At 36.7% G+C, this 9,390-nt stretch overlaps 1 pseudogene; it reads left to right on the top strand.

The window, feature by feature from the left end:
- Window positions 1-1,861: 1,861 nt before the first annotated feature.
- Window positions 1,862-3,210, top strand: LOC146885589 (uncharacterized; annotated as a pseudogene).
- The last annotated feature ends 6,180 nt before the right edge of the window (window positions 3,211-9,390 follow it).

The raw sequence follows: 9,390 nt of genomic DNA, 5'->3' as shown, positions 1-9,390 counted from the left end.
TAATTATTTTTAAAATAAAATACAATTTGGTAATCTTGTTTTTCTTTGATTTAAATATAATTTTTAATCTATCACATCCATCAAATCACTCACAAACTTTAACAAACTTTACTCTTAATCCACTCACTTTCACCTTTAATCCACTTATAGTGAACAACACAAACTTCACACTATAATCCACTTGATGTCATCCTCTCCCTCTCCATCCGATCAACCTTGAGGGAGAAAGAGGAGAAGGAAGAGGGAAATTATTCTATTTTTAAAACATTTCTGTTATGTCTTGGATTGAGGGTGATATCAAGATTACAATTATGTCCGCCATTCATTTTGGATTGCCTTTCAGGAGCATCACATTTGAACTGGCTGTGGTTCTATGTCTGTCATAGTCTATGAGGATCCTGACAAACCAACTCTGATCACCTATCCGAATTTAGCACCAAACTGTAAGCACTGCCAATTTATTTTCTTTTACATAGTTCCACTTGTTTAAGGATTACCTATTGTTTCCAAGGATTGTTTTTCTGTCCAGAGGCAGCTTCTTTACTGCTTCACAACTTTTGCATTTATCATATCAGTCCTCCCGGACATGATGTTTGTAAGTTGATAAATTTGAATGGGTTCTTTATTGCATTTAGAACTGAATATTGTTATTGACATAGATTTTCCTCTAGAACTTCAACAAGAGTTCTTGCAGTTGGGAGCAGCTACAATTTGTTGTGAGGATGTGTTCCTTTTGCTGAAGACTTAGCAGATCAAATAATCAACATCCTTAACTATTTTGAGTAATTAATATATAATTACAGTGTAGCATTCATTTTTCAGAACTTTTCTTTTGAAACTCAATATGTAAGTTGGTGTTTTCCTTTGCTTCTCTTCTTTTTCTCTATTTACGGATGGCATGAACTATGTTCTTGTCTAGGCTTGGTGCAGTGATGTGTATGGGACTTCTTTCCTCAATATGTGTTCAATACTCCTTTTTTTCCCTTCTGTAGTAATTAAAGGAATAACAGAACACAATGTGTTCGGTCTATCACAATAATACATCTTAAAGATAAGGATTTATCCATAATTAGTTATTAAAGATCTTCTAATCAAGGATTAATTATGTTCTTCTTGTATCAAGGATTAATACATCTTGACATGCAGTCTTTAAACTAAAATGGGGTCTTAATTGGTGTTGTTGTCCGATTGAAGGACGAGATTAATACAATACACATTTTATAAGAGTTTAGCTTGATAACAAATTTGAGTGGATAATTTACTAACATTTCTAATGCAGTACAACTGATTTGTATATGTTTTTCTTTCCCCTGTTGATCAACAAAATCCTTCTACAACTGCAAATGTTGTACCAATTCCTTCCCAACCATCAATAGCCGAATCTACCCCTTCCCAACCCTCAATTGACCAACCCATACCTTCTCAACCCCCCATTGTTCAACCTGTGCAACCTTATGTTAATGAACCTACATTGTCATCTATGGCTTCCCAATGTGTTGGTGCTAGATTGACATCATTATCTTCCCCCTCTCAACAAAATGATACACCAACCTCAATACCCACTCGATCTATTCATAATGTACTTCAGGAAAACCAACACATGTCTACCGAAGAAGCAGGTGAACCATCCATAAATGAAGACGATGACCCTCCTATTGGTGCAATGCTTGAAATTATTGAACCTTGTAATGATGGGTAATAATAACACTAGTTGAAATCAGTTTTTCTTTTATATTATATGGTTTTTTTCATATTGACATCATATTTTTCCATAATGTGTTTATATTTTTAGGTTTTACCCAAGTAAGTTGTCTCCAAGGCAATCACAAAGACAATTAAGCAACAATATATTGAGCCATGGTTAACTTGGGGTGCAATGTTGGATGAAGAGAAGGAGATCTTCTTCCAAAGGTTCAAGGTAAGTTTATATTCATAACCTACCCTTTACTAGATTTCAATTAAGCATATTTAATTTCTTTGCATATATTGTTTACTGTAATAATCATTATCTTAACTACTATATTATCTCTTAATGTAGAGAAAGGTTACTTGTAGACCTAAACATGAGGAGAAGATTAGAAAGATTTTCAACACAAAGGCCTCTCATAGACTTTCTGAAATCTTCATGGAAGAAAGAAAAACTGGGAAAAAACCTCACTGGATGTTTGATAGAGTATGAAACAGTTTGCTTGCTAAGTGGAACCAACCCGAGTTTCGATCAAAGAGTGCTCGTAATCAAAAGAATTGAGCATCGGAGAAGGGTGGATGTTTGCACACAGGTGGCTCAATCACCATCCATGAGCATGCCCTTCGCATGGTATGTACACTAAAAAATTTTGTTATATAAGTTGATTACTATTTTATCATGATTAATTAGTTTTGGTTATAGGCAGAACAATTGGGTCGTCCTGTACATTTTGATGAGCTTTTCCACCATACTCATGTTCGCAAGAATACCGGTGATTTTGTAGATCACAGATCTAAACAAACATAAGTAATTTCTCTAACTTAGATCTTTCCTCCTTTTTAAATATAAAGATTTGTCATTATATAACATGTCTATTTTGAATAACAGGAGGAATTTCAAACTGTATTTTCCCAAGCAAGAATTGAGGTTGCTTCTTGTGGTGAAGGAGAAGAAATATCTCTATTAGACCCTAGTGAGGAAGAGAAGTTAAGGAAAAAAAGTTGGTTAGTTGCTGCTGGTGGCAAAAATCCTAAGGGACGAGTATATGGTGTTGGAAAACTGAATGAAAATTATCTTTGTGGGGAAGCCCTCACACAACAATCATCCAGTTCTACAAGTATGGGTTCATAAAAGATTCTAAGGTTGGAAGAAGAAATTCGTCAATCTAGGGAGGAGTTTCGTCAATCTAGGGAGGAGAATCAACGACTGCAGAGAAAATTAGAATCCCTAGTAACTGTTGTTCTCCCTCTTCTTCCTCCAGTCGCACAAACCATTTTGCAAGACGTCAATGAACAACCACAAAATGAGGATCAAAACCAAGATGATGCTCGGGAGAGGGACCACCAGCATGGGCAAAACTCTTCTCATTATGCAGATTATTAGTTAGGTTTGTAATTGTAGGACTTGTTGAACTCGGGGTAACATTAGTTAGTTTTTAAATTGTAGGACTTGACCTATGTGGCTTATTTGTTAGTTTCTTAATTTGTGTTATCTACTTTATTTTATATTTGTAGTTTTATAGTTTTGATGTGATGATATGAATGGTGCTAAACCTTTGGATAACTATGTTGTTTTATATTTGAAGGTGTTATTTGAATGCTGGAATGTTTGTAGGATCTACAGATGGAGTCCAGCTTTTATGTCTAGACATCACTTCTCTTGTCTGTGATACACTACTATATTTTCTAATTCTAGAATATGTTAAGTAGACAAAATTGTCTACTGCATTATTTACAGGTGAAGTTTAGACGTAAGTCCTGACAAATATATAATGATAATTTTTAGAAATTAAAATTATTTATAATTTTTTTTAATATTATAACGTTATCTACGAAAAGTTTCGTAGGTAATTATCTACGACAAATTTCGTAGATAATTTACATACGAAGAACTTCATAGGTAATTTACATATGCGGAAAATGTAGGAGATAATTACCTACGAAATATTTCGTAGATAATTTACCTACGAAGATTTTCATAGGTAAATTACATAAGCAGAATATCGTAGATATATTACCTACGACAGTTTTCGTAGATAAGTTACCTACGAAATGTTTCGTAGATAACTCCAGTTGTAATTTATCCACCAACTATTTTCGTAGATAATGATATTCGTAGGTTATTCGTAGATAATTTTCTAAGTCTTTCTTTCGTAGATAGCGTTCATAGGTACGTTATCTACGAAGCACAATTTCGTAGATAAAGTTACTTACCAGCTCAATACCTACGAAATTCGCTTCGTAGGTAATTCGTAGATAACAACGCGTTACCTATGAAAAGTGAACATTACCTACGAAAAAATGCGTAGATAATAAGCAGATTTCTTGTAGTGGTTGGCAATTCGGTTTGACATCCCGCTCAAGCGGGAATTCCAATCTTTTGAGCGAAAGAATGTCTCGCTCAGGCGAGAGCCTCTCGCCTAAGCAAGAAAGCGAAGAATGTTCTGTTATGGGTTTGACTCGTAGCTCAGGTGAGAGTTTTGATGTTTTGGGTGAAACGTGAACTCGCCCAGGCGAGTGTAACTCGCCTAAGCGAGAGTTAGAGACTGGTTCAGTGCGTGGTGCTCGCTTAGGCGTGGTAATCTAGCTTAAGCGAGTTGGATTGGAGGGCTTAGGAAAAGGTTTGAACATTAACAAAGGATGGTAGGATTATGTACTTAAGATGCATATGGTTATGTGATATTAAACTGATTGGTGGTGGAACTGGAAATGCATGAGCTAACATGCTTCTAGGGTATCTTAATGGTGATCTTGCTGACTTTGACCATTTGACCAGTGTTGACCAGTTGACCAGTTTGATTGTCCAATAGCAGCCTAACACGTGGCAGAGTGTTCTCTCTCAAGAATTAGGGTTTCTCTTACACTTTGGTTGCTAATGTGCTGTGACGGTTGCTGCTGCCGTTTTCCGGCAAGGATGAAGGTTGAAGAAGGTGTTGGACTGCTGCTATTGCATGCGTCAATGGTGGCTGGGACTGGTTCGCGGTGTTAGCTACTGGTGCGTTGAAGATGATGAAGAGAAAATGGAGGTGTTGCGCGTGAAGTGTGGTGGTCGGAGGCGCGCTGCAGTTGCGAACGAAGATGGTGGCTCACGATGGCACGAGGTTCAGATGCGGTGGTGGTGTTGGCAGATCTGTGGTGGCTGTCGTGACTGGTGCGTCGTCGTCATGGTGGCTGCTGGCAATGGTGGGTCATGGTGGCAGCTAGGGTTTGAGGAAAATTAGGGTTTCTGTTTTGGAGATGAAGATGATGACGTGGCAGCCTTCCATTGGACAACTTGTTAGTGCAAGGATTGTTGCCACGTGGCTTGTTTTGGTTGGCCAATTTTAAAAGTTGAGGATTGCCACATGGCGTGATCTGGTTGAGTGTAGTTTAAGTGGTAGGAGGAGTGCAACTTAGTAAAAATTGGGGGTGCAAAACAGGTTTTTGGTGGTCCACTTTAGAAGGAGTGTGCAAATAAAATCTGGGGGTGCATTTAGCTCCTGATTTATTCTTTTCCAGAATTTCCTCATTTTGGACTTATTTTGTAACTTTGAATATTTCAAATCCACACTATTAATGACCAAAAGTAAATTCCAGCTGCATTAACAAACGTTAGAATATCCAATAATATTTTATGCAACTAAAATCAATTTTTACGCCATTTTTACCAAACTTATTAAATAAATCCAATAATCACAAATCCTAATTAAATCAATCTTTAACCACAGAAAATTCAATTAAATCCCCAAATTTAAATATTAAATGAGGGCAAAAATTTGAACTCATCAAATGACTTCCCTTGAGTTGTGGCTCGGGATAGCGGATGAACACGAGAAACCTTGAGTTGTGGCTCGGGTTGGTGAGTGTTGCCGGTGGGAGTGTGCTAGTTGTGGACAGTACGGGTGGGTCCAGATGGATTGCCCTCCTCAGTGTTTTGCTGACGAGTTTGGTAGTCCTCGGACGTTACGTACTATGTTCGTACCTGGGAACTCCACCTGGCATTGCGGTGTGTGATCCGTAGCATGGTTTCCGCATGTGCTCTATCGGTTGTGGCCGATAGGTGTGGCAGCAGGGCGCTTTGAGATACTTAATAGGAGATGTAGAATACTACTAACATGGTTGTGGCCATGTGAAAGGACTGGAACGAGTTTCCCTGATGTACTTTAATATACATGGTGGTGGCCATGTGGAGGGAAGGTAATGAGTCTTCCATGAGGTGCATCGGTGTACATGGTGGTGACCATGTGATGGAAATGGAGTAGTGTTCTGTGGGAAATGAAAGGATATTATATATAGTTGTGGCCATGCGATATAAAGGAAGAGTTTGTATTATTGTTATATTATTTGTATCAATTATACATGTATATGTATGTTTGGTATATTTTTTTGTGTTTCATCTTTTAGCTCACCTTATCTGCTTGTGTTTGGCGATGATCGTGTACGCAGTACACGTGAGCAGGTGATGATGCAGGTGGAGCTGATGATGCTTAATTGCGAAGAGGGGATGAACATGGGATCTTTTTCTTTATGTTTTCTTTATTTTATTTGGAACGGGTTGTAAAGGCTCATGGAATACTTTAGTTATATTTGCAGTTTTGTAATTATGGACTTATTAGTGAATTAATAAAATTTTCAATTTCCCGTGTTTTGGGAAATGAGGTATTATTAAATGGAATGTAATTAATTGCTTTATTTTATTTTATTAAATTAGTAATATCCTGACGGGATGTTACAGGTTTCATTTTTCCCAAGGATAAACCACAAGTTTGTCGCACATGTTGAATTATAGACCTTAACCAAACACATTTACGACTTGCCTCATGTAATGCTAAAATTTCTGCATGATTTGACGATGTTGCTATTATTGTTTGTTTCACAGATCGCCATGAAATCGCTGTGCCACCACATGTGAACAAATATCTTGTTTGTGATCGACCATTATGAGGATCTGATAAATAACCTGCATCTGCATAACCCATTAGATCTAATTTTGAATCATTTGGGTAAAATAAGCCCATATTCATAGTGCCTTTAAGGTAACGAAGTTTTTGTTTTACTCCATTCCAATGTCTTCTTGTAGGTGAAGAACTATATCTTGCTAACAAATTTACAGCAAATGCTATATCAGGTCGAGTATAATTAGCAAGATACATTAGTGCTCCTATAGCACTAAGATATGGTACTTCAAGACCAAGTAGTTCTTCATCTTTTTCTTGAGGTCTAAAAGGGTCTTTATCAACATCTAATGACCTCACCACTATTGGAGTGCATAATGAATGTGATTTGTCCATATAGAACTTTTTAAGCACTTTCGTTATATAAGCTTCTTGATGTACAAAAACACCTTTGTTTAAATACTCAATTTGTAATCCCAAACAAAACTTTGTCCTTCCAAGATCCTTCATCTCAAATTCTTTCTTTAAACAATCAATTGCCTTTTTAAGCTCATTAGGAGTTCCAACTATGTTTATGTCATCTACATAAACAGCAATTATGGCAAATTCATTCTTAGATCTTTTCATATAAATACAAGGACAAATAGGGTCATTTTTATACCCTTCCTTTAATAAGTACTCACTTAGACGGTTATACCACATACGTCCTGATTGTTTCAATCCATAAAGGGACTTATTCAATTTTATTGAATAATCCTCTTTAGAATTTGCTTTATTGAGCACATTAAATCCTTCAGGGAGTTTCATATAAATATCATTCTCCAAAGAGTCATACAAATAGGCTGTAACAACATCCATGAGGTGCAAATTCAGACCTTTTTGTGCAACAAGGCTAATTAAATATCTAAATGTTGCATCCAATACTAGAGAATATGTCTCCTCAAAAACAATGCCAGGTCTTTGTGAAAAACCTTGAGCAACTAACCGTGCTTTGTATCTAACAATTTCACCATTCTCATTTCGTTTTTGTACAAAACCCATCTATACCCAACAGGTTTTACACCCTCAGGTGTGCGAACTACAGGTCCAAAAACCTTTCGTTTAGCAAGCGAATCTAATTCTACTTGGATTGCATCTTTCCATTTTGGCCAATCATTTCTTTGCCGACAATCTTCAATTGTCATTGGTTCTTGATCATCAATATCACTTATATCTTTGCTACATTATATGCAAAAGCCTCGTCCATTTCGATTCCATATTTTATGATTCATGGCATAATTTATTGAGATCTCATCATTTTCAACAATTTCAGGTACCTGCGGTTCTTCTGGAACCGAATCATTAATTATGTCAAAAGAATATTTTGGGACTTTTACCCCCTCGATTAGGCCATCTTGCCTTTTTTCCCCTTTTTCTCACCCGAGGATTTTTATCTTTGGAACCGACAGGCCTACCACGCTTTAGGCGTGTTTGAGATTCATTTGCTATATTAGATTGTCCAACAGGAATATCAATTCTGATTGCAGCATTAGCAGCGGGTATATGCGACTTAGTTACCCTTCTCTGTGTTAGTAAAAGCATCTAGTAATTGATTGGCCAAATTTTGTAAATTAATTATCCGTTGAACTTCTAGTTCACACTCTTTTGTATGAGGATCAAGATGAGATAATGATAATTGATGAAGGATTGACCCCAACCAAGGATGGAGGCACATGCTTAAGAAGACTAAGCATGTTTAGAAAGGAAGTTCACTAATCCTTCATCCCTTTCATTTGTGTTTGTTATTTTTGATTCCCTAAGTTGACTTAGTTGAATCAACTTTAGTTGACTTGTTGACCTTTGACTAGGTTTGACTTGTTGACTATAGTTGACTTGACTTAAGCCAACATGCTAATCTATGTTTATTTGCTTTGTAGGTTAATTAGGAGTAAGAAATCAATGCTACGTGGCGCATGGTGATTGGGGAGCATAAATGATGTGGAGGAGAGAGTAAAGCAAAGGCATAAAGCATAAAGAAAAAGGCATAAAGCAAGTGTACCTATGTACCTTTGGTCTCCTTTGTTTTTAGCACACTATGGCAACTTTTTGGAGACATATGAGACACATTTTTTGTCTCCTTTTGTGCTAGAACGAAATTAGCCTTGCACACACCATAGTTAGCTCTTTTGTCTCTCATTTTTGTAACCTTATTTGACCTAGTTTCTAGAAGCTAGGGTTAGGTTTTTGTAGAGACATCCTTAGGTATCTTTTATTTGCTTAGAGGCCCCTAAACTCTTCTATATAAGGGGTGCTCCTAGACATGTAAAAGGGTTGAACATTTTAAAGTAAAAACACTTTTGTGTCTCAACCATTTCTGAGAGTTTCCTCCCTAGGGAGTGAATACTTTTAAGCCTTATCTTGCATAGCAAGTGGCGGCACACATCCATTCATCTTCAAGGTTGCCATGGCTTCTAGCTTAGCCTTGTAGTGGCGTACTTCTCACATTTTTACCATTCCTTTTCTCTCCATTTTATGTTTTCTTCTTCCTTTAATTGTTCTTGGTTTTCTATGGTTTATGTGCTTTCCATTTCCTTTTTGTTTTGAATCGATCCATCATCTTCTTCTCTTGAGCTTTGTGAAAGGAACCTTCACATCTAGATAGCTTGCTATCTTAATGTCTAGTGGGGATTTCACTTAGCTTTCTTAATCAACTCACACCATATTCAATAATCTTAAAAAGGAACAACATAATCCTTCATCATTAATTCATTCCAACCAATATCCTTTTCTAGTTTCTTTCTTTCTCCCCCTATCGTTGGAAAAACTGATTCATCAAAATGACTATCAGCAA

Source organism: Vigna unguiculata, chromosome 6, assembly GCF_037176805.1.
Source record: "Vigna unguiculata cultivar grain cowpea cultivar isolate G323 ecotype 2 chromosome 6, ASM3717680v1, whole genome shotgun sequence".
Lineage (NCBI taxonomy): Eukaryota > Viridiplantae > Streptophyta > Magnoliopsida > Fabales > Fabaceae > Vigna > Vigna unguiculata.
The sequence above is the reverse complement of the archived record's forward strand: the minus strand, read 5'-3'. Positions and strand labels throughout refer to the sequence as shown.